We start from the raw sequence: 5,462 nt of genomic DNA on the forward strand, positions 1-5,462 counted from the left end.
GCCTGATATCTGATCCCACAGACTTCTCGTGATCACAAAGGTTAGTGTGCTTGTTCCATGTGGATTTGTTGCTTCCCTGCTAGGTGGCCGCTTGTTTAACTTCAAGCCTTTAAGACCCCACACACTATATCTTTTTTTTTTTTTAATTTTAACAATTTATTGGGGCTCATACAATTCTTTTCACAGTTCATATATATACATACATCAATTGTATAAAGCACATCTGTACAGTCTTTGCCCTATTCATTTTTTTTCTCTTTTCATCTTTTACATTTTATTAGGGACTCATACAACTCTTACCACAATCCATACATATACATACATCAATTGTATAAAGCACATCCATACATTCCCTGCCCCAATCATTCTCAAGGCATTTGCTCTCCACTTAAGCCCCTTGCATCAGGTCCTCTTTTTTTTCCCCTCCTCCCTCCCCCTTCCCCCCTCCCTCATATGCCCTTGGTAATTTATACATCGTTGTTTTGTCATATCTTGCCCTATCCGGAGTCTCCCTTCCCCCCTTCTCTGCTGTCCCTCTCCCAGGGAAGAGGTCACATGTGGATCCTTGTAATCAGTTCCCCCTTTCCAACCCACTCACCCTCCACTCTCCCAGCATTGTCCCTCACACCCTTGGTCCTGAAGGTATCATCCACCCTGGATTCCCTGTACCTCCAACCCTCATATGCACCAGTGTACAGCCTCTGTCCTATCCAGCCCTGTAAGGTAGAATTCGGATCATGGTAGTTGGGGGGAGGAAGCATCCAGGATCCGGGGGAAAGCTGTGTTCTTCATCGATACTACCTCACACCCTAATTAACCCATCTCCTCTCCTAAACCCCTCTATGAGGGGATCTCCATTGGTCGACACTTGGGCCTTGGGTCTCCACTCCGCACTTCCCCCTTCATTTAATATGATATATATATACATATATATACATACATATATACATATACACATACATACACACACTTATATCTTTTTTTTTTTTTGCATGATGCCTTATACCTGGTCCCTTGGGCACCTCGTGATCGCACTGGCCGGTGTGCTTCTTCCATGTGGGCTTATTTGCTTCTGAGCTAGATGGCCGCTTGTTCACCTTCAAGCCTTTAAGACCCCAGACACTATCTCTTTTGATAGCCGGGCACCATCAGCTTTCTTCACCACATTTGCTTATGCACCCATTTGTCTTCAGCGATCCTATCATGGAGGTGTGCAGTCAATGATATGATTTTTTGTTCTTTGATGCCTGGTAACTGATCCCTTTGGGACCACTCGCTCACTCGCTATATCTTATAACAGCTGGGCACATCAATTTTATTTACCACATTGCTTATACCCCCACTTTGACTTCAGAGATCATGTCAGGAAGGTGAGCATCATAGAATGCCAGGTTATTAGAACAAAGTGCTCTTGCACTGAGGGAGGATTCAAGTAGAGGCCCAAAGTTTGTCTGCTACCTTAATACTTAACAAATAAAAATATGTACATAGACCTATATCCCTATCATTATATATTGATATATTTATGTATGTACATGCCTATATTTATACCTCTATAAATGTCTTTTGCCTCCTAGTTCTTTTTTATATTTCCTCCTAGTTTCCTTCTGTCCCAATATCATGTTCCACCTTCATTCGACTCTCAGCAATTCCTCTCAGCTTCATTGCACTTGATCAAACCCCACCAGGTGGAGAACACTTTTCTACTCATTGTTTTTTAAACAATATTTAAACATTTTAAAGGAATTGACATTTATTCAACTCCTGCTACATTAGGCATTGTGTTTGTGAGGTATATTTTATTACTTCCACAGTACAGACAAGAAAACCCAGGCTCATAGAATTTAAGTAATTCCTTCAAGGACATCCTGAAAATAACTGACAAAGCTGGTGCTGAGTTCTTTTGCCAGTGGGTGTGGGCATTTCTCTTTAATATCCAAACACAATAGCCCATGGCTATTGAATTGAATCTAATCTTAGTGACCCTGGAGGACAGAGTCGAGCTGCCCTACTGGGTTCCCAACACTCATCTTTATGAACATAGACTGTCACATCTTTCTCTCACGAAGCTGGTGGGTTCAAAGTACCTGCTGTGCACTGAACCATTGCACCAGTAGGGTTTCCACAAAAACAATTAAATGTATGAAATCATGGTTTTTAAGTACTATTGAACGGAAGTTTTATTTGTTCTTCCAAGTTAGAAACAGTGTGATCCTTTCCTTTATCTATACTTGTTGTATTGTTTGGTATGTTATTTGGTATTGAATAAATTTTCACAGGCCCTTCAAGCCAGACAAAATTATCCTAGGTGATACTTATATAGGGTTCTTCAGCATCTCTACTTCCATTGTCGAAGGAGCCATTCCTGCCTCTGCTCCAACTAGTTGCATAGGAGATGCCCAAACAATGAGCTCTTAAAGGAGCATGTTCAGAGACTCTGGTGATAAGCCACCCACTAACACTGATACAGAAACAGGGTCAGGCAGTCAATTGCTCCACCGATCCATGTTTAATGAATACTATTGTGCTAAGCAGCCTGAAGGCAATAGCTTTTAAAAAATGTACAATATACATGAATTTCTGAGAAAATATTTCAAAGAAGCTAGACTGTTTCTTCTGATACAAGGTGTTATCAGAACCCCATTTTTTGTTTTTCTGATTAATTTTAATTTCAGAAATTACATTAGACATTTCTTATTTTCAAATAAATCCTTTACAGAGAAGACAAGAAATTTCTGAAGTCCATCTTTGGGCTCTTTTGGGATTCTTGCTGACTGAGCAACATTTTTAGTTGAGAAAAGTGTTTCTTTGTTTTGCTCGTACTTCTTGAGGAAGAGAAAGTGGGTGTTGACTGTGCAGATGGAGGTGTTCTGAATATCCAGGCAGGGCTTTTGTCCTTGGATCTGGACCGCTCGTGATTGCAGCTCGCAGAACCCAGAGCCTTCCCCTTCGGCGTCCTCAGAGCGGGGTTAGCCGTAGCAGTGCCAAGACTGCTCTTCAGGGAGGAGAGAAAGCTTCTACTTTTACCTTGATGTTTAACTGTTCTGTTGCATGTCTTACAAGTAACCAACAATACACTTTTGGCATCTTTGTACTTTTTCAAAATTTTTGCTTCTTTAAAACTGAGAGTGTAACTTTTTGCTTCTTGATTCAGAAGTTTCTGTATTTTGGGTGTCAGTTTGGGCTTTGGCTTGAGGCGCACTCGGGAGTTATCCAACACCAGCAACTGGAAACAGTATGGACAGGTTTCTTCAAAAGTGTTATCATAGGAGGTAGCGGGCTTGGCCCGGGCAGCTAGCTTGTAGTTTCCGCGCCGCGGCCTCGAGGTAGTGCTTCTCTCTCATCGTGGTCGGCGAGAAAGGCACGCCGGACCAGAACCCCATTTTAAGAGCGTTTAAACTTTATTACAAAATAAGCAAACATGTTTCTTCTTTAAAAGTTCACAAAAGTAGCAAGGAGGTTATTACAGTGATCATGCACAGAATTTACTTACATAAATAATAAATCTTAAAAAGCTGTACAGTCAGGTTCCATTATTTTGTTAATACTCATCCCGGCAGGCCAAATGAATTATTATGGTATGGAACAAGTTAGCTTACAACAGAATGTGTACTAATTGTGAATAGTTGTGATTGTTAGGTTCTATTTATGAAGTGTACCCATCAGACACTTTGTGAGGATCGAGTTAACATTAATGAAACACATATGGCCATGAATGATGGACAAAGGAACTACGTTTCAGGCTCCATCCTTACTCCACACAAACCAAGACCGGGCAGGGAGCTGTGAGTGAAATAAGCAGAATGCAACACTGTAGCCTCCTTTGGGTTGCACGTGCATGATGGGTACGCAAGTAATGTTTAGGGAGTGACTCTCAGGTCAACAGCTGGCATGAGGAAGAGCTGCTGTGACAGAGATGTTGCGGAATAGTTTCAATGTAGTTTGAGAAGCTTAGATGGAGCGCCTACCATATGCTTAGCATGTCAAAGACAAGCAATGTATTGATTCATTCATAACATATATACTGGCCACTTGTATGGAAGACACTTTGTGAGAAGCCAGAATTGTTATTGAGGTAGACCAGCAGAGAAAGCTTATTTGTACAAGGTTAAAAGGCTTATAAAAAAAGAATTTTTCTAAGCCAACTGGAAGCTTCTTTCTTACAATCCAAGAGAAAAACTTTGTTCATTAATCATAGTAACATGTTCATGAGGGGCTACATTTTTTTCTACTAAGTGGCTCTTTTGATATTATTGTGCTAATTTATCTGTTATATTACTTTAGAGATAACAGGATTCTTATTATCACAAGAGCAACGGTTACTCAGATGATGCTCAGGTAGGCCTGCCTGCGGGAAAATTGTTCTCAGGCCATCATGTCAAAGAGCTATTGATGAATGCTTTTTTAAAAAACTTTTTTTTAATGATGAATACTTATGAGTTGTTATTTGCATAATTACTTGATTTGGATATAAACAGAATTCCTAAAAAACGCTCACAGAGGTTCTGTGACACAGAAGTATACATAAATGATTTATTTTATTTTATTTCCTCCAGGGCAATTCAAACTAAAATGTATTTGTGAATAAAGGAAAAGGAAGAAAAGGCCATGGAAGCCTTCTGGTTTCGTCTGTATGTAGATAGGGTTCTTGTTATTTGGCTGAGGAGCCAAACCACCTGGATATTCAAACTTAAAATATGACTCTTCTGACTAATAATGCTGTTTGACTTCTAAATTCGATTGTCTAACCATTGCTTCATTGGACTGAGACGACTCATCCCCTTGATTTCTGCATGTTGACCAAGTCGGAGAAGGCTCCTGGTTTCTCCTGAGAGGCTGCTTCCTTTTAGTAGGGTCAGGATTGTCATGGAACCTCAACAGGGTGATCACAATCCAGAGTCCTGGATGATGGGCTGAGCCAGAGGCTGAATTAGATGCAATATCACAATTTGATCCAAGTACATGTTTGATGGAAATCTACTTAGTGTAATGTCAGTATCCTCTCTAGAACTGTAATATAAAATCAACGGAGCCGCTGGCTTTAAGCTTTGCCCGTACCGCTTGGCAGAACAGTTGAAAATGCTGAATAAAATGGGTTAGGGTGTGAGGCTTATAACAAGCCATCTGGGAACTTTTGATCTTCCTCAAAGTCGCTCTTAAATTGGCACATAAAGACTGACCTAAAATCAGGGCACTCTCCTACTCTGGCAGTTTCTCAACTCTGAGATCCAGTCTGTACCCTAAGTTAGCACGATCCCAAGTTTTTCTATATAAACAAGACTCAGGACCTAACCAAGGTTACTGTGGTTCTTGGTTGCCTTTGAGTAACCTGGAAGGGGATGAAATATTGCTCAGTCCTTTCTACAGACAGCACTCTCTGAAAGCATTACATGAGAAAGAAGACGGATTGCTTACCTTCCGTGACCAATGTCCTTCTCTCAATGAGCTAGCAGGATTATTTG

General features: G+C 40.7%; 1 pseudogene; it reads right to left on the minus strand.

The window, feature by feature from the left end:
* Nucleotides 1–2,661: 2,661 nt before the first annotated feature.
* On the minus strand, nt 2,662–3,344 carry LOC142447035 (UPF0711 protein C18orf21 homolog pseudogene; annotated as a pseudogene).
* Between the last annotated feature and the right edge of the window lie 2,118 nt (nt 3,345–5,462).

This window comes from Tenrec ecaudatus, chromosome 4 (genome assembly GCF_050624435.1).
Source record: "Tenrec ecaudatus isolate mTenEca1 chromosome 4, mTenEca1.hap1, whole genome shotgun sequence".
NCBI classification, from domain to species: domain Eukaryota; kingdom Metazoa; phylum Chordata; class Mammalia; order Afrosoricida; family Tenrecidae; genus Tenrec; species Tenrec ecaudatus.